At 44.8% G+C, this 20699-nt stretch overlaps 1 long non-coding RNA gene across 1 annotated transcript; it reads right to left on the reverse strand.

Moving 5' to 3' along the window:
• Positions 1-282: 282 nt before the first annotated feature.
• Positions 283-19751, reverse strand: LOC142590950 (uncharacterized). The gene is made up of 4 exons (XR_012830287.1): positions 19115-19751; positions 15725-15902; positions 8992-9106; positions 283-417 (listed from the first exon to the last, which is right to left on the reverse strand). It is a non-coding gene; the product is annotated as an uncharacterized LOC142590950 (long non-coding RNA).
• Positions 19752-20699: the final 948 nt, after the last annotated feature.

Consider the following 20699-nt stretch of genomic DNA (forward strand, 5'->3'; position numbering starts at 1 on the left):
GCGTATTTTTTAAATGTGGCTCATTCCATTGCGACGCGGTGCACTGCCGAGCAAGTAGGCGGAGCTTCTGTGCCGCGTCAGTTCTAGAAAGAGGAATTGGGACGTGGCGCTCCTCAGTATGGGCTGAGCGGGCAGCGTGATCCGCCCGTTCATTGCCGATAAATTTAGGCAAAGTTGCTTCGACACTATGTATACCAAATAATGTTATGGGTTGCCTGTGAAATGGCATTCATTAGAGGTTAAAGTAGCAAAAAGCTACCATGGTATAATATGTGAAGAATCTTGCAGGAAAAAAAAAACTTTATTTCGGTCTAGGGTTTTTTTTTAGGAGGAGCTATAGGGCAACAGTGAGGAAATCCTCCTCCTGCTGCATCAAATGTAAAGGCATTTTCGTCGTAATCGTCAGATGTCTTGCAGCTGAAATAGAAATGATTCTTAAGGAATTTTGATTGCATTTCTAGCAAACACGGCTGTTTTTATTGCACACAGAAGTTACTATGCATTCACATGTTCGTTTTTCTTTATGAAGAACTGCTCGTATCACAGAATGCATTGTCTTCACCAACGCAAGCACAATTATGTTTCAAAAACAATCTAGCCTCTTGCTTGTATCCCTGCAACGTGCTCGAAAGGCACTACAGTGGAAAATATTTCACTTGGTATAAACATTACCGGGAAGTTAAATTTGAACATATAATTTCAAATGTGTTCAGCACGCTTTACTTAAACTCTTCATGAACATCGCCACATTGGCAAATATCAGTAGATATGGCATAAATTATTCGCAGGAACAATCAGTCATCTTTCGTCCTTGTGTGCTTTCACATAGATGTTCTGTGAGGATTGAAAACTCGTAATAAAACATTGAGAATGAATACTATTACTTGTTTGCGCTGCATTACCGGAGTACAGGACTTCCAAATATAGCGATATGTATTCTTGTAGTGGTTAACGAAATCACATTCACTAACTCTAAATATGCGATATGAGGAAAATCTTAAACTCATATAGTTGACCACACACTACGAAAACACTTTATGTCGCACCCTTCGTGCTTGCGAAGTAGCTTTTACGTAGCACAGCTAAGCGCGGGGGCGAAAGATGGGATCCCAGCCACGGTTGCCGCTTTTCAAAGGGTGTGAATTAAAGAATTAAATGTCCGCATACCTCGTATTGAGTGCACGATAAAGAAACCCATGTTGTAAAAATTTATCCCGAGTCCCCCACTAGGACGTAGAGCATAATAACATCCTGCTTTTCCCACTTAAAACCCCAGAACGTAAAGCGGAAGCTTGGATGTGTTGGTGATTCAATACCGACATGTCTGCACAGCTCAATAAACGAGGACAGAAGTAAACGAGCACAGCACGGGCGCTGCATCGTGTCCTTTCTTTTGTCCTCGTCTTCTGACGTGCTCATAACCTGAGTTTTTTTAACTTGATGGCGCCAATAGCGCACCTAGATAGCCTAATCGATAATTGGGTAGAAAAGGCAGTCTAGCAAACGTGGCGCATATATTTAGCGCCGGCCTATTAATATCGTCAAGTGCTTTCGGATTTGTAGAGCTACTCGCACAGGACCAATAGAACTATTACTGTTTCTGTTTTTTGATGCGATGTCGAGATCCGCACAGTTTATATGCAAATTTGCACTAGTTAAATGTACCAATATCAGTCTTGAGGCTGTAACACAATACGCCAAAACCCAGAAGCTCTTTGCGTTTCTATACATCTCAACGAAACACAATTATTCCTAACAGTAGGCATCACTATTACTTCGGGACAATCTTACTACTATCGCAGCTTAAGAAAATTACGTTGTTGAGTTTACCGCCATTGCCATGCAAGTTATCGCCGGCCGTCCTTTATTTTTCAAACGACTTATTGCTCTTTATACCACTAGCGCTCTTACCAACTGTAAAATACTGTGGCATGACGATAATCTCTTGTTTTGAAAGCGAAGCTGCATGTGGCTAGGTTAGCGGTATTTTTCTATGTGCTTAAAAGAGGTTTTCGTATACCAAGAACTCGATATAGCTCTCCACATTCGGCTTCGTGGCAGAGCCAGGACAGCAATCTGTGAAGATGAGAGGGAGTGTTATTCTGTAAAGTCTAATCTGTGCGTATCTTTACGGTAACGTCAACATTGCCTAGCGACGTTGCGAGGAGCTGCGTTCTGGCCGTGCAATGGGTAGCATGCCTATTGTGCGCACGGAGGGCGAGCAGCGCGGCCTCTGAGAGCGACGGCGTGAACATAAGCGCTAATGGGCGCGAAGGCGGCGGGAAGCCGCTAATGACGAGCGCGCGTTAGTTGACGGTCCTGGACCGTCGCGTACTCGCTTTCGGTCCAAAGGAGAACTGCAACGTGGCCTTGAAGATCGGCGTCCAGACAGAGGATGGCACCGTCATTGCAACGGTGCACATCCCACAAGTTAAGTCTTAGAGGGACATTGAGACGTTTCTCACTGACGCCTACGTTTGGGTCGCTCCTTTCGACTTTGTCTGCATCGTGATTGTAGGCAATTTTAACATCGATTTGACCAGACAGGACGGAAAATGGTTACAAGATTCCTGCTGGATATGAGCGCAAACGAGCGAAATGTAAACATGCGGAATCGAGGCGATCAAGCCCTCATTACGCTATCTTGAGCTATTTTCTTCGAGCGCTCATTTGAATTAAAGGTCTAAATTTTGCAGTTCGGGTCCTTCTTTCATTTTTCGCCACAGTCAGGCACCAGTAGGTTTCATTTCCGCGTGTATGCAGATATTTTTTCACCTCACGAATGCCACGGCGCCGCGGTTTAGCGTGGGCGCCGTCTGCTGCAGGAACTTCCTAGGTGGTGCGCGCGGCAGATGTCGCTACCTTGAAAATTATAGAGGGACCTTACGCCAGGGACGTGCTTCCTGACACGTCGGAACCACACTATTTGATGTCAAAGCAAGACGCATGACGTGCAAGAGATAGCAAGAGACGCAAGAAAACGCGGTACAAGACCGTCGCAAGAGGCCGCCAGAGACACGCAAAGCGCGCGGTCTTTCGTCGAGCTCGGCTGATTCGCGTGCACCGACGAATCTCGATCCGTCCGTGGCAACGCCGCGAAGAGCCACGCAGCGGCTGAGCAGAGCGACTGTTCACTGTGCAGGATCGACTAGCCTACGTTCCCAATTCCGACGTGGTAACATCGGCGGGCAGTGGCGTAGCTAGGTCGTCTGGCACCCGGGGCCCATAGGTCTTCTATCACCCCCCCCCCCCCGCCATGTGTAGTCGAGGAAGTCGAGGATATCAACAATTTGCCGGTGTTTTGAGAGGTATATTACACCCCCCCCCCGCCCCACTGGCCCCTTGCACCCGGGGCCCACGCCACCCCGCCCCCCCCCCCCCGTTTGCTACGCCAGCGTCGGCGAGACCTGTGATCAGCGCCCAACAGACGTGCCGCCCCCCAGAGAAGTTGGTTGCGCAATAGAATGCTCACCAACGACGACTCCACTCATTGGACAAGTTGCCTTCGCGTTAGGCTGCGTAGTTGCAAGCCGTATTAGAAACTTCCAGCGCGGCCAACTGGGAAGTCCAAGTGAACTTGTCATCGGGTGCTCACACAGCGAGCGCGAGAGAAGAGGAGCAAGTTGTTAGTAAACGGGGCTCTGACGGACGGCCGACTGTTTGTTTCTTTACTACATATACAGGTTTTCCCACGTAACTTGAGTGAAGTTGTCAATAAAAGGCATTCCGGACGTGAGCTGAACTGAACGCATAATGTTGCCACTGACCTAGAGTTACTTAGGCTTTTTTTTTTCTTTTCCTCTAAACAACGGATTGGTAATGTTTAATTATTCAACGCTTTAAGTATTGGCTGGAGACACAATGTGTGATACGGAAAGGTGTAGAAGACCTTGAGAAACTTCTCAAGAAATTGTTTCCAAGACGATATATATCACGCGGTCCTTTCATCAACGTTTCAAAGAGATCCCGCGAAATATAAAAAAAAATACCACGTGACGGGGCGATCGCGCACTGTTATTGTGCTGCTCTCAAGCATGCGATGGCTAAACAAGGTCGGCTGCAGCGAGACTGGCCCGCGGCAGAGCGTTATGTCTGGTGTAGGTATCTGGGGATGCGGCATTTATCACATGACGGCGCAAATCCGTGCTGCTGGCCGAGTGGTGCCGAAGCGATGAAGCGTCTATGTACACGAAAGAGAACAAGAACATGGCTTTATTTTTTTTATGCTTGAAATAGCCAAGAGCTGGTAGCCTGCCGACAGAGTGTAATGGGGTTCGGGGGGGGGGGAGGTGGCGTTAGGGCCTGAATGATTTTCTCGTGATCTTCAATCCAAAAAGCGCCCTTCGATCATAATGCGTGTTTAAAGAGTTCACCCTGTGCTGCAATGGATATTTGGCTAGTTATAGGCACATTTTCCTAGGCGTTATTGATCATGGTTCCAGGGAGGGTGTTTCAGACTTGTTTTCTTTTTTCTTTTAGGTTCTCTGATGTTGCGGTTGGTGTCTGGTATACTTCATCCATGACGTAGCCCCAGAGAAAGAAATCGAGGGGAGTTATATCTAGCGACCGTGCCGGCCAAGCAATGGGTCCATGCCGTCTAATCCAGTGCTGCGGGAATACTTCGTGCAGCCATTTGCAAGTTTTGCTGCTGCCATGCTCAGGAGCACCATCATGCTGGTACCAAGTAACCTTGATCCTAGCCAATCGAAATTCGCAAAGAAAATCCTCAAGTGCTCCAACAAGCATGATGTTGACGTATGTTTCGCCTGTAACCGTGTTATCAAAAAACATGGGGTCAATGATAGTGCTACTGCAAATTCCACACCCCACATTAACCGACCACTGATACTGGTGATGTGTCTTCAAAATCCAGTCAGGGTTTTCATCGCTGCAATAGAGAGCGTTGTGGATGTTTACTTGGGCATTAAATGAGAAGGTAGCTTCATCGGTCAATAGTGTTTTGTTGACAAAGCCTAGGTCCTCTTCCGTCTTGATTATAATTTAGTTTGCTAAGTCCTCTAGATTTTGGAAGTCGCGGGGATTCAATGTCTGGTGCGGCTGCACGTGGTACGGATGAAGTTGCCTCTTCTTAAGTTCTCTTCACACTCAAGACTTCCAGCTTCAGCACCCACACTTCGAACACTTGCATGTGAGTCTGAAGAAAACTTTAACAATATATCTATCTCCACGTCTTCGCCAAGGATTGAAGATTTATGTGTTTCTTCGTTAAAGTCCCAGTCTGTTTCAGCGTTTCGGATGCACGCACAATCGTCATTGAGCTCAGACGCGTACCTGGATGCCAGCTGTCAAATAGCTCGACTGCGCGCCTTCTACGTCCACTTGACGCAGCTAGAGCCAAAACCATATCCGCTCTTTCCTCATTGCAGTAAGCCATATCGGCTGCTCTAGCTTGGTCACAGCCAAATAGCTTTGCTGTGGAGAACACGCAAGGATACGGGCGCCTGAAGAGCACTGCATATATTGTCCTCCACTACGACATGCCTCATAATCAGAAAGTGGTTTTGGCATGCGCACAACGCATGCCAAAACCACTTGTGCAAAACCACTTGTGCGTTGTGCGCATGCGCACAACGCTAAACGAATCATAGCGTATAGCACACGAATGCTATTTTTATGATTTAGCGTTAGAATCTTTGCTTTGTTTGCGGAGTTTGCGTGAAACATGGTGGCGGTGCCGGTTGCCCGCTTCAAATTGAATTTGGCGTTCCTTTTGTAAAACGCACTTCGTAGCAAACGACTGTGTAAACGGCTTTCGCGTAGCCTCAGGCCACTTCGATGACAGATAATGATGAGTAACCTTGCGGTGTTTTCGAGATCGCTTCTTGTTTCCAATGAGTCGAAGCCTAGCGAAAGAAACATTCGAGATGTCACTGCCGCCTATCGCTACATTCGGGAGATAGCCGCAATGACGGCACATTGCCTCTGAGATGCGAAGATCACGCAGGCCAACTAAAACTGCAAAAAGTTGCTGTGCTTAACGTACGCTATACTATAGCGCATAGCGTACGCTATAGTTCAGTTCACTAAACTAAACCTGTCTGTTAGCTCTACATTGTTCATGACGAACGAGAAAGCTATGTAGAGGATAGGATGTCCGCATTTATTGCGTCGCTTTGCTCGTTGTTTTTGAGGAATTCAGCGGAACTCCAAATACAGTCGTCGTCATGACTTCATGCACGCTTATGGCCGTACCCGGCCAGCGAGTGTCATAGCTAAGTGGGCTTATAACGGAGACAGTGCATTCCGCATATAACCAAACAACGGAAGTTGCACAATCACCATTACATGTTCTAAATAAACATTGTTTTCGCAATGTGCTTGGTCGCAACATTAAATGTTGATAAATGTTACAATCGGCAGTCAACATGAACTGGATTATGCCAAAATTTTTCAACTCTATATAAAATGCAATGGGCACGCTGGCGTATGCCAGCCTTACCTACAGGAAGTAGGGGAGAGAAACATAAAAATGGAAGACAAGTAGAAAAAAAATATAACGAATAGTATAGATGAAACTAACGCAATCACTCTAAGCTTGGCGTCAAACTTGTAGAAGTCGTGCAATGGTGAAACATGGAAGAAATCGCTACAATAAAGGCTTGTACTAGGTTAGAATTATTAACGCGAACGTGGGTTTATGGCCGCGTTTCGTTTTCACAGATATGGCCTATACTAAAACCAACTGTAGTGTCACGCGGTGGCGCCATTTGCATGCTGCATTTAATAAATGCTGCCATTTGAAGAAAAGTGTATTTCACGAGAAACGTACGCACCACAAGTATTTCCCGGTACCTCTATTTTGCGAATTCGATTGGCGGTCACAATCTAAAATCCGCACATAGTTCTGAAACTGTGGCCTCGCGTTCAGCGCGCAACACCTGCTTGTGCACGTTCTTGCGGGGATCGGCTGGAACTGATGATAATCTGAGAGAGGTACAGGGTACTTTGCACTAAGCTGAAGCACGGTGTTGTGTAGTTGTGCTTGTATTTGTAGACGTCCGTCGTTTGGATTAAGAATAGGTGCAGATGTTTCATCAGCGAAGACTTTTTGACTACCCATGCAATTTTAAAGTATGCTGTTTCCTTCGGAAATGATTAGGTTTTATTGAAGTAGAATTTGTAGACTTCTCCACAAAACGTTTCTATAGTCCTGAGTACATCACGCAATGGATCGTTTGAGTCGCCTGCAACTATCGGTAAACTTTAAAACCCAAGTGGTTACTCTAAGCGCATGGCTCAAGTAGCTGTTCCTACCCAAGCCGAATACTGAGGGTTGAAAATCTGCCGACGCATGCAACATAATGACAACGGGCGTCTGTTCTTACGTCACAAATAGTTGGCCGGTCTCTACAATGGTCTGCAGTGGCTACTCAGTCTACTTAAAAAGGCGAACTAGCCTTCTCCACAAAAATTTTCTTCATGATGAGTAAATAGGATCACCGTCTTTCATAAGCAAGTCTCTCGTGTGGTCCTTTCTGGAGCAGTGGTTCTTTTTTAACAATCTGTTGTTGTATTTGGGCAACTATATTGTGCACAAATTGCTTCCAATTCATGGCACACCCTTTCATCCAACTTTACGGTATCACGGAGTCTATGGGACAAAAACACATCAAGGTCCGTATTTCTATTGTGGCTCTAATGAACATAGAAAGTCGTGATGATTGAAGTTGCTGTGATCCTGATTCTTCGAAGCGACAGTTCATTCAGTGCACCAACTCACGTTTTTGCCTTCAGGATTTACCTGCCACTGTCTACGGGAAACAGAAATACGCACCTGGCTTGGAAACTGCATTAATCGCATCATTAAAACCGTGAACATTCTACAAAAACACTAGATTCAGCGCACACTCTTCGGACAATTCTTTTTAAGGCATTTCACGCGCTCAGTTCCCTTGTTGTTGTGTTTTTAATCGTGCTATTTCACATGGAAATGTGTGTTTCGACGATCCTCTAATGTCCACGTGCGTTTAAAAAGTGTTCTTGGTCAATTCAAAAATGCTGCTTCAATAACACGGGGTAGGCACCTCCGGGCTGGCATCTGCAAATTGAATCTTGTGAGCTCTTCTCTCTTGAAACGCACCATTAATGTTTGCAGGTAGAGGTATACAGTGTCTCCCTTGCTTTTGGAAACTGGCAGAAAACAGGGGCTGGCTGAATTACCTAAGCTTTGTTGCAGTCAAACATAATTCAGATATAGCTACACAAAGATGACTTTTATTAGCGATTTCCTTGAATATTAAGAATTCTTTCGTAGTACCATGCATAAATGGATAACTGATAAATGTCTTCGACATATTCAAATACACGGCAATGTTGCAGTTATGCAACTGCATCATTGGCTTACAATCTCTGAAACTTGTGGCGTGGTACGTTTCCGCTGAATAGCTTTACTTCTGATTGAACCTAGAGGGACGAACTGGGTACTATTTAAAAGATAATTCACAAGCACAGAGAAGACAGCTTCATGGAATCTGAGCCAAAACCATGCGGTCTCCTGAGTCAAAATCTTTGGAACCATCCATGAACCAGCCACAGGCCTACTGGTTGTGGTCAGTTGCTTTATTACTAGAGATCACTGAAATTTTTCGATGTCTTCCGTGTTGATCTGCCGCTAATATACTCGGTTTACTTGCCAGTGGATCACCTATCATCAAAGGATATGTCGTATATGTGGATTTTTTCATGTGCTCGTGCTCCGCAGTTACAAAGCATTGTATCTGAGCAGTAGACGCAAACAAAGAATTTCTGTCCGTACAAGGTATATAAGCCTCGCGGAGATGTGATTCGCATGATTCAAAATGCTTGGCATTCCTTAAAATTCCAGAGCCCCACTCCAGTTAAATAAATACAATTAGTTTTTTGGACATTCTAGTGCCCCAAATTCTACGGCATCATACAAAATTAGTTAAAAGCATTAAACTGAGAATGCATGACGAAAAATATTCTGGTTCTGAAGAAAAGTTCACTTACTATTCTTCTGTCAGTTGTTTTGCGGTAACATTGCACGTGAGCCTGATGCAGGGTCGATGAAATGATGTCGTTCCTTCATTTGGCAGCTGGACAGTTTTACTCACAATGCAGTGACCTGTAGAGACGTTCACTTGATGCCGTTTGTACGAACAGCGTAATGGAAGAGCCGTGCTTCAAATATGATTATTTGCTGGCTTAACTTCGATCTTTCTGTCGTATTTCCGCTTTCAAGCAATACACACTCGCTCACCGCTTATGTTCAGATACCTGCAGTGGTCTATCGGTTAATGCGTCGCATTCCTCGCTATGGGGCTGCTCTCCCCGTAAAGGATTCCGTATTCCGATGGGTGAGGAATGCAAGAACGCTCATGCACCCGACATATGGTGCGCGTTAGCTTACCCCAGGGTGCCATACATAATCTGTAATCCCCCGCTGTGGCGTGCCCCATTATGAGATCAATACTTTGGCACCGAACCTCGCCAAACTTACATTATTTATGACAAAGTTCGTATGTTTTAAATCTGAGATGTGCCGCTATTGAATTGCGAAAAATTTGCCTTTTCGGAAAGAAACCATTCACTGTGGTAGCACATCATTATGTTGAGCCAATCAGCGCTGTTGCCGAAGAAAACAGCAGATTACTTGGGAAGCAAGGAAACAGAACCTTTGAAAACACCACTGTTTCTACTCGCACACTCTCTGGGACAGCGGCATCACTAATCATAGGCCGCTAGGAACACAACGAATGGAAGTGAGACCCTATTTGCGGAACCAGTTGCACCCGATGGATTCTTTTGTGAACCGGCCGGTAAAAATTCGTGTTGCACTGCCACATTCATATTTGTAATGAATCTGAAGGGTCCCGGTGGCTACTCGACAAATTTTAGCGGGATTTACACACGGCGCTCCTCAGGACATCTACTGTAGCCGGTCTGGTGCTACAACTGCGGCCCTCTCATGACCTCACTCTTTCTCTGTTATCTGTTGGTATCCGTTTTTAGAATGCCTGGGCGGAAAACTACTAAGCATCTCTGAGCCTGTCCACGGTGTCATTAACTCTTGCAAGTCTTGCAGTGCCGCTATGCAATGGCGCTAAGTTATGTTGAAATAACGTAGAAGCACTACGTCTGTACGTGGATTGTCTGTTCTTAATTTCTTATTTTGTGCTCACTCGCACCCCCAATCGGAGCTATCTTTTCACAGAAACGAAAAGCTGTAAATGCTATGTAATACTGCGAACGTTACATCCATGCTCTTCCGCTCAAACGCTTTCTTCTGCGCGTGCACATTACATCAAGTTCGACAACGTAGCGTAGTCATCACTGTAACCCTTCTTTTTTTCGACAACCACGATGTTATTTGTGTGACCATGCGTACCATAGCCCCTCTTGTCCTTTGTCCCAGGAACGCCAAATGACATTACGTGCTCTTTTTACTTCTAATGTTCCCTGTGGAATGCACAAGGCGTTACAGGCGTATCAGGCGCAGAGAAAAGGCAAAGTATTAACTTATTCGAAAAAAAATTCTGGTTAGTTCAGTGAAGATATTAATCGCAATAGTTTATGTTGTATTATAGCTATGGTTAGATTGCTTATGAACATTCCGTGTAGAAGGCAGTTGCGTTTTTCGAAACTCTCGCAACTCTTCTTTTAATCTTTCCGTCCCCTTTTAGCTTTCCCCAGTGTAGGGTAGCCAAGCGGACTCAGTCCTGGTTAGCCTCCCCACCTTTAATTTATCATTTGCTCTCTCTCTCTCTCTCATCTCCCCACACCTTGCACCAAATGGCGATTAGGCTTGGGTGTCACACTATAGCGCCAACTCTCTGGGACCCGGCTGCATTAGATAGGGCGTTTACTAACTACGGTGAAATAATTTGGGACTATGGTTCGCCTACTTCGGACTGAAATTTTCAGAATTTGAGATGTCACGCGATGCCTGCTAATGTAGCGTCAATATGCCACATTTGTTGTGACAGGCTTCGAGTTCAAGGGCCGCGCTCCTCAAGAGCGGCTTAGCGAGATAACCTGGTCATTCTTGTCTAGCGTAGTCGACGACATTCTGCGCTCGCACCCTACGCAGCATAAGATCACCAACGCTTACCACAAGCAGATAATTGAATGAGCTCAATAAGCAACGTAATCAAATAGTGGCTGACCTGCTTTCAAAGCTCGTCAGCAGACCTGTTCTTAGAGTGCAGCATTGCTGCAATTTACCTTCGCCTACAACTTGTTATTTCATTAAACCACTGCCTATTCACCATTCTTTCTTCTCTATAGCCTCGAACAAAATTGTTCATTGCACATTACTTCTCGCCACACAGCTGTTTTAAACTAATTGCATTTAGTTGTCTGCAAAAATTATTAGATGGAATCCTGGCACTGTTGTCCATGGGAGTTTTGAATATATGTGTTCAGACAGCAGAGTAATCATGGGCAGTGCTTGTATCTGCCTAAATTTGGTCCCTTTGGCTTCAAGTGGCTCTATGACCTTTCAAACAGTTCATCTGACACGGCATATTTCGTTACAAATGCTACAAAAGGAATGATCTTTGCGTAACCTTTTTGCATAATGATTACCCACGCGCACAGAAACTAATGGCCTTGTCGTGCTTAGAACACTGCGACATTGTGACGTTGCTGCTGGCACCGACATTGTGGTTGATTCCGACGTTGTTTTACACCAACTACAGTAGGCTCCGGATAAACAAAACTTGCTTAAACAGAAATGCCGTATGAACGGAACAAGGGCGCCAGCATTGCTCAGGCACTCATAAGCACAGCGTTAATAAACCTCGGTTAAATGATATGCTCATTCTTATGAGCCATTGTTAGACTGAACTGGAACAAAAACTAATACCTACCTCGTGGTAAATTTTAGCGCATAATAAAAATTAAAGCAGGACAACCATTTCAAACGGTGATGAAAGAAAGTTCCATAGGAATCCAATTCATCATACAGCTGCATGCAAGTTAAGGCAAAGTTGCAAAAGTTACAAAGGTGTTTCCTCCACGAGAGCTCTAATATGCAATGATTGATTCATGAGGAGGAAGAAAAAAAACTCTGGACTGAGGTCCCAACAAATATTTTTCATTCACCCCACAGGAATACGTTACTTTAGTTGATTCTCTTGTTACATGCTCTGATGGGCCCATTAGGGCATTATCACAGAAGCCCATGCCGAAAGATTGTAGCGGTGACGACATAATAAATATAACTGTTCCAGTACACGTTACTGTTCTGGATCAGGTGGTAGCACGTGCGAATTCATCTTCTTGAGGGTATATTGAAGGCAAGCGTACCGTGGAATTGTTGGGAAACATTTTGCCTATTAACCCAAATGTTGAAAATTGTGCAAAATAAGTTGCGATATTTGAAGAAGAGAATACTAGCTTCTATATTTTTATTACAAAACAGAAAAATGTCCAACGCTATTATTTATATAACTATTATAGATTATCTTTGTGTTCTTTGCCTAAACGAATCTTCGGATAAACGAAACGCTTCTGTATATCTCTTTGGGCTCCGTTTAATCGGAGTGTATTGTGCCTAAATGTCGGCGCATTTTCTGCTGTGGGCGCTTGTGCCGTTTTTGGGGCTTATCATCATCGCTGTCACGGACGTCTTCTTTGTGCCACCGACGCTACTTTCAAGAGCGTGACAACCAAGAATCGCACCAATACACACCGTCGTCTTGTCGATACCATTTTCTTTGCGATGTCACATATTGTAACCTAAATTCACTGCAATACTGCTAGTTCTGGCCTCGAAAATTCATGCACATGGGCCACTGCTGTCATATACTGTGTGAATCCCAAAGCCTTGCTCTAAATATCCGACAGTTCTGTAATGCGGTGGTTGCGAGAAACATTTACAAAGACATAATACTGATGTTGTCTCTGTCGCTGTCTCATCGATAAATATACATCGCATGACCAGAGCATGATGTATTTGCAAGAGTGCTTAAAATGGCAGTTCACCCTTCTGCAAAAACTTTTTTGCAAATTACACATTGAGACCTAGATAGTTAGAACATTGCATTAGAATATAAATACTTTCGTTTCGCCCATTAACTGCCTCCTTTGTAACGTCTGTTACCATTGAACACGTCCTCATTATCTGTCACTTAAGCGTAAGATGTTATCTTATTTTGCGATGTTGTCTATAAAAATTTGCAGAAGGCCGTTGATCTAAACTCTTACATTATGATGACATACCGTGTAATGTTGTACCACTCGATTTATTCTTTTGGATAGCCCTGCATAGCCTATGTAAAGTTCGTAGGCGAGACTGCAATGGAGAAAGAATGGAGAAAGTTTCTTCAAGGGCCCATTTCTCTCAGATGATCGTTCACTTGAAGGACATTTAGGAGCAAAATGAATGTCAGCTCGATGAGTATACGTTTAAATTTATCATATTAACATTTCCATTGAGGATTTGGTTGGATGTAAGTTGTTGGTTTCAATAAACTTTTTTTATTTACTTCTTCTCCTGTCATTGATTACGATCATCTGGCGATCTTAATATTGTAAATTATTCCTGTACATGCACCATTTCATTCCCTGTAATATATCATGTCACAAAAACAAAAGCAGCGTGGTGGCGTAGCGGTCAGCGCACTGTAATCCCAAGTGCCCACTACTCCTCTGGTATGAGTTGGAACCCCAGTGGAGGCTCATATGGAGAAGATATATCTTTCTTCAACCTGTGGCAATGGCAAAACTAGGTATGACGAGGTGGCCTGACGTCGAAAAAAAATTATGTCCTGTGTCGTCGATGGCGACAAAGGCCGTCGTCAGCTTAACAGACTCGACGGATGGCGGACAAGGCAAACCAACTTTCGACGATTTACCTAATGAAACAGTGAAATTCTGACAGAACCCTTCGTGCGATGAATGTTGTTGTTAATGCGATTAGAAGTCAAGCGACGTACCTACACACCATGTTCTCACCACCTAGACGCGTCATGTATTTGGCGCTTACTGCAGCTGGGCTCCTGTTTCTCGCTTCTCGGAAACGCTGAGCTATGAAGTACCCCTTGAAGTGCTTTGTTTTTGTGGCATTAGAAATGAAATATTATTGATAGACACAATATGGCTGAAATGACTAAGAATGGCAATCACATTATGTACAATTGCGTCACCACACGCCAACTTTCCGCAACGACCTATAAAAAGAAGAATGATGGGTGTAACATTAAGGGATAAGAAAAGAGCAGATTGGGTGAGGAAACAAACGCGGGTTAATGACACCTCAGTTGAAATCAAGAAAATGAAATGGTAGTGCACAAAAGGTAGCCCTGTTATTACGCCAATAAAGAATCTCCCGGCGACGGCGTGCGTGAAGAAGCTTTTATGATGCATGTCGAAGCAAGTACTGACACTTCACGTCTCCAGGACTTTGATACAAGGAATGGCCACACCTTATACACAATGCATCCTTACACCATTACAACCCACAGCGCTGCATAGGGGTGCGTAGTCTGGACACCTTGATACGCCTCTCTCCGTGGAACTGAATGAGCTAATGTGGCCGCCCGAGAGCTCGCTAGCCAGGTGCCATCGGGAGAGATCTTCAACCCGGACGACGCACCGACAGAAGCACTGAACTACACTGAAGCTCCACAGCATTGCGCAGATAACAGGAGACACTTCCCCCACCACATAATTCCCTTAAACGAAAAGATGTCATTGCGTGGCGACTGCTTTAAACTAGTTCATTTCCCTGTCTCTTTTATCTTCACCTCTTCCATCCCACACAATATCCCTCATATTGTCCCTACTGGGGAGCCAATCACACAGTATATCATTGCACATGCGAATGCCGATACCCTCCAGGTTACATCCATATTCCTTCGCCTTCCTCCTGGAAGACTGCGCTGACCAGCTTAGACCTGCGAGAACAGCGACGGATGATCCGGTGGGCATGCGGAGTGCCGCAAGCCAATGGGGCCCTTAACTAAGGGCTCCGCCCTACGAGGAAGTCGCCCCACCTCATTAGCAATAAATTGTAACTAGCTCTCTCTGTCTCTCTCTCACACACGCCACGGCGGCTGCTTGTCAGACAAAACGTACCGTATCGGCATTCACCGCGACTGGCCGCGATATTTAGTGGTTTCAAACTTGGTTGCTTTTTTCGCGACGTTAGTTATTGTACAGGGGCTGTCGTTTCTGCATTCCTGGCTGACTGGGATGCCATAATAATCAGGTTGAGCACTGCAGTTTTGGAAAAAATATATCGAACGAATATAAATTTTGCACATTTTTTTTTATAAAACGAAGGTTCGACAACATATGACCGTATCCATTTTGCCAATTGCGCCCGAGATTCTAATAAAAATAATATTGCTGAGTTTTAATGATGAGATTTTTTTTGAAATAGGAGATGCTAGGGCAATTGATATATGCCTCGGCTATAGGAACTGCCCAGTAATAGAGCCATGTTCATTTTGCTTATAGTATTTTTATAAAGTGTCTGTTTATTCTAAAAAAACAACCTCTGGAGTGCCGCGTGACACGTTTGTCTGTTCTTAAGAGTACTCATAACCGAAGTACCCTCATTTTGTTACCGCTCCGAGTATGAACGTTTTAGGGCTCATCTGCTTAACACGTTTAAATTTATCGGTTTCTGTTATTCGCATAAAAATATTGCAACGTGGTAGTGATATCCCAGCTTGTCAGAATGTCTGCGTACGTAACGCTTGCTATCGAAAAATTGATGGTGAGCAATACTTACTTCCGTTGACAAATACAGGTTTTTTAAAGCTGCCGGCGTATTCTTGTTTAAGGCACGGAACATCTTTTGTTTGGTTTTCCGAAACGAGCGCAAGAAATAATGCTATTGCAAAGTACATCATGCTTCCTTCCGGAAGCCAGTCTCTGTTATGCTGAGCTGCTAGTTGAGGACGCGTGGACTGAAAAAACAAAAGACAAGTAAACCTTTATTGATCAGGCAACAATCTTTCAAGTTAGGAAGTATCGCAGTTCTGCGGAAAAAGCAGTCACGAAATTATACTTTGATCGTTCTGCTTACGGAAACCACTAACTATTGACAGCACATCTTTATTGAGGTACTCTTGATCTCTCAACACTGTGTCACTTACGCTTTCAGGCGCACGCCGAAGGCGTGTGCGTACATTGCTTTAAGATAATTCTGTGTGAACGGCGGCGTCTGATGATCGGCAATGGGATGAATTAAGTGCGCCGTAGCTCTTCCGACTGCCTTCAATGCAGTATTCGTGGCTCTCATGTTGGACGTTAGAGCGGAGACTCCAGTTCTATGTAGAGCAAGACTGCTCAGTTTTTGTTTGTTTTATTTTTTGCTTTATCACGAAGGGATCAACTCGTACTCACAAGAAATACGCAGATAATTGAAACTTTCCTCGAATGCACGCCGCAGGAATGACTTGTGATTTTCAGTATGCGTTGTCAATGTAATACATTTAAAATAACCACAAAGAATGATGCTGGAGGCGATACTTTAGAAATGTGATACTTGATATGCTCTAGAACATAGTGAAGAAAGTATTTGCTGCGCTTTTAAATGCAAACACCAAAGTAATGCGTTTTGAAAGCATTTAGAAAGTTTGACTGGCTAAACAGGCATTTAGTAATCTAAGAAAATAAGATGTCGCAGTTTAGCAGGAATGAGAAGCATTAATAGTGAGAGCAAAGTATCAGACAACTACACTAAATAGGATCATAGTTTTATCAGCCTTAATAAATTGAAGTGAGCATGTGCTTACATATTACGACAACACCTATTGTGTTACGCGTACAGGCATACACAAGCAGATCCCGCTCGGTGACCGCGGCCACTCGATGTAACGACGCTGGCGTGTTGAGTGTCAGCAGTGGCAAACGAACGCTTTATGCTGTCCCTCCCTCTAACGCACCTCTGAAACTTCCTATTAAGCGACCTCCAACACTAGCATCCTTGCGCGCCAGAACACAGCGCACACGATGAAATCAGCCGTCCCGGCTTGCCGAGTCTTTGCAACCACGCCACAGATTACCTCGAATATAGAGCGCCTTCGGTAGCGCCGTGCGCAGCACTGGGCCACCGGGAAGACGGCGCGCGTCAGCCACCATTCGTGCGTGTCTGCAAATCAACAGGCACCTAAAGCAGAGCAAGCCTTTATACAGCCAGTGCACTGTGCGTCTTTAGAGTGTTGCTGGAGAAACCTAAGCAGAACTAAACAACACTGGCTTTAACTGCTTTTTGTGACGTGCATGAATCATGAGGTATGCTGAAATAAGTAAATAAACTTATTGTTGCTCACCGACAAAAGAGATACGCGTGTGCAAGTCTTGTACATTGTAATCAGATATACCATCAAGTAGATATAACGGAAGCTGACACCAGCCGCTGGTGACAAGCGTTTTTGTGTATCCGCGCAGTGTGTGCCTACGAGAGAGGGTGTGATAGTGCAAAAGTGCAGAAAAGTGCAGTAAAGAGGCAGCTGTCCAGCGTATAAATTGCGGCGTCATTGTGTGTGCGTTTCTGTTTAAAAATTGTTTTTTTTAGTGAAATAAGAAACACCAGCGACATGTTTTGCGATGGCCGAAGCTTCAAGGCAACTTCAAAACAATTAGTACGCGGCTGGAGGCTCAAATACCAATAAAACATCGCCGGCTACACGGTGCTGCACCGTCCCCGCGATGCCTCATGTGAGGGAGCGATTGCAGAAATGTATAGCCGCCGTTTTGTGCGAAACATTGTTCCGACATTTTTTTTCTGCCATTTCGATGTTTGTTTTACTCGATGTTTACACGGCTAAGTTGATCACGACGCACGCATGTCTTTGTTCAGTTTGTGCGTCGTGCCGCATCCGGTTTACAGACATTTCGCTTAAGTTCCAGATGCCGCTTGGCTGCTTCTACCAATAACCGCTTTTTCAACATGCTGCTGTAGCTAGGGTGCACCCCTGCGGACATGTATCGCGTTGTGTAAGGCTGCGGCTTGCAAGTATTGATTTCGTTTGATCTTACGTAGCATGTTAAATCGTCACACCAGCTGACCTATAGTTGAGGTCTTAGATCTATTTTATGCTTGTTTACTGTAATGTTGAATTGTTGCTTCGTGTAGAACCCTTGCTGATCTTTTTTTTTTAAGTACGACGCTTTGGGCTCACCTTGTTGGTAGCGGTGTTAAATCACGCTGTTCGTAAGCATAATTACAGACAAGAGTTCTTTAAAAGCTTGATCATCTTCGTCCAGTAATATCTTCGAACTTAAGATGACTGGGAAAATGTTCCAGAAAAAAGAATAAGTGGCTAACGGTGAGGATTGCTATCGGCTGCTGCATATGACATTGCAGTTCAATATTCGCTGGAAACTTGGTGGTATATTTGTAATGAAATAATAGCTTACTGCTATCTGAGCACACTTACCACGCAGTGTGCTCTGTTTGTTTCGCAATTTAGTGCCTCTTGCGTGTGAATCTCATGATTCTTTTAATTCTTGTTAATAGCATTCGCATTGTAGGATTCCAATGTTTACACCCCAAAGGACAAAACCCGCCCTCATTGTCAGCGTCCATGTATACCCTGGCGTGTGTTGCTCCGCCTTTAAGCATATATGTGGCTTTTCTCTTCAGTACCATTAAAAAATACACAGAACTTTATAAGACTTTCTCCTTGTACACGTTTCCAAGCAGGTCACTACGAGCATTTCAAATTTAAAAAACACTAGCGAGACGGACAGTTCGTCGACTTCCGCAGCAGAATTGCATCGGCGACGCAGCACCTACTCTCGCTTACATTCACCCGTGCTTTTGGCGACATCGTTGACGACAGTACGCATCTTCATTGAAAATTTTCCCAATTACTCCTCAGGAGGTGATTTTCACGGCGCTTACTCAACAGTGTCACGCTTGTTCAGGGCTAGAATCAGTAAACTGTGTGCTGGCTTCGCGCCATGTGAAGTCATTTGAGATATAAGTCGGCACCAACGACGTGTGCTTACTACTGAGGTACACACACAATGATGGTGAAGTTAGTGGTGAAGTTTATACTGGATAAAGCGGCCGCTTTATGAAGCATGGAATTGCGTAACAAATTAGGCTATTGCATGGTCGGGACAGCAACATGAGTATTAGGACGACAGCAGTTATGATGTCACTCACCAATTTTTGTTTCCTTAAAGCCCGCTGCTTTGGCTGTTGTCCCCAGCCTCCGCCCGTGTCCGCACCTTGAATCGTAAAAGACTTCGCGAGAATTTCATGAAAGAATGGCTGTGAACAGCCGGCGTTTCAACCAGGGACCAACAGATTGACACGCAATTATTTCTTTAGGTCACTGCGCCGATGCTATAGCAAAGAAGAACACTGCGTCCACCGCAATATTGCTGGAGACTTGAACTGTCGGCTCAAGTGATTTTGTGACGCTATGCTTCGCAGCGCCTTAGTAAACAAGTAGCGAAGGCAAATCACAGCGCCCAGAAGGGATCGACTGGATTTGGAAAGCAAGAAAAATACTCAAGGAGAGAGTTGATGAGAGCTAGCTGCTACGTATCAAAGCTTAAACAGCGCGACGAACGAGACAAGCGAAAGTTGGGAAGACGAAGCGACTGTCTTCAACTAATATTAATTGCGTGCTGCGCACGGAATAGAAATACCACGAAGGAGAGTACAAGGGGAGGAGAATCTCGAGAAGGTCAGAACATGTGCTTTCACCAAGTGCCACAGCACGACTTCGTACGCGGACATACGTCCACGATTCCAGCTCCTGATCCAAAAGAATATTTGCAGAAGTGCTTACGCACGGCGCGCCTTCTCTCTTTCCTTCTTTTTGTCTCTTAATTGCGTGCTACGCATGGAATATAAATATCCAAGAAGGTGAGAACACAAGGAGGAGCCAATCTCGGAAAGGTCACAGCCTCTGTTTTCACAGAGTTCCACATCACGACTGCGCACGCGGACACATCTAAAGTTCCGCTTCCTGACCCAAGCTAACATTTGCAGCAGTGCTTACGCACAGAGCGCCTTCCTTATCATTTATTTCATCTTCTTGTTTCTTTTTTTTTCCGCTCTTGTATTCTTCATGTATTTGGCGTGTTCTGTAGAGTATGCCGGTAACAACCAAACTTGGAAAGCATCCCAGTTCATTGCACTGCCGAGCCAGGCTACTGCCTGTTGTAGGTCTTAGAATTTGCGTGTTCCCGCAGTTAGTAAATGTCACGGCCGGTTTGTCCTTTGTTATCTCGGAGGAGGGTCTATTACCAAATGTCAGCATGCAAGTTTTCTTCGGTGAACACATGCCGACATAGGCGCGGACTACGGGGGGTGGGGTGAGGAGGCTCGGGCCCGGCTACAGGGCCCGAGCCCCCTCCAAAATTTTTCGTTGGCGGGCGGGGGAGGGGGGCAGAGCCTCTCCCCCCGGCGATGTGGAAGCCCCTCCCCCCTGCTATAACCTCATTAGCAGAGTACTGTTGCCGACAGCATTTGCAGTTTTTCTACTTGCCTCAACCTTCCATTCAAAATTTTATTTGGACCAAAAGCTTATGGCATCATTGTTGGCGTTGACATGCATGGCTTCTAAATGATATTTTTTTTATCCCTGCAAATGCTGACAATAGGAGGATAACCAAATTAAAGCGCCAGCGGCGGCTACTTTATCAATTTTTTTTTCACTTTCACGCATTTTTTTCAACCTTTTCTCTCATTTTTTGCAACCTTTTCTCGCGTTTCTATTGTGAGCACCATGCCCAGA

The sequence above is a fragment of the Dermacentor variabilis genome, chromosome 8 (genome assembly GCF_050947875.1).
Source record: "Dermacentor variabilis isolate Ectoservices chromosome 8, ASM5094787v1, whole genome shotgun sequence".
Taxonomy (NCBI): domain Eukaryota; kingdom Metazoa; phylum Arthropoda; class Arachnida; order Ixodida; family Ixodidae; genus Dermacentor; species Dermacentor variabilis.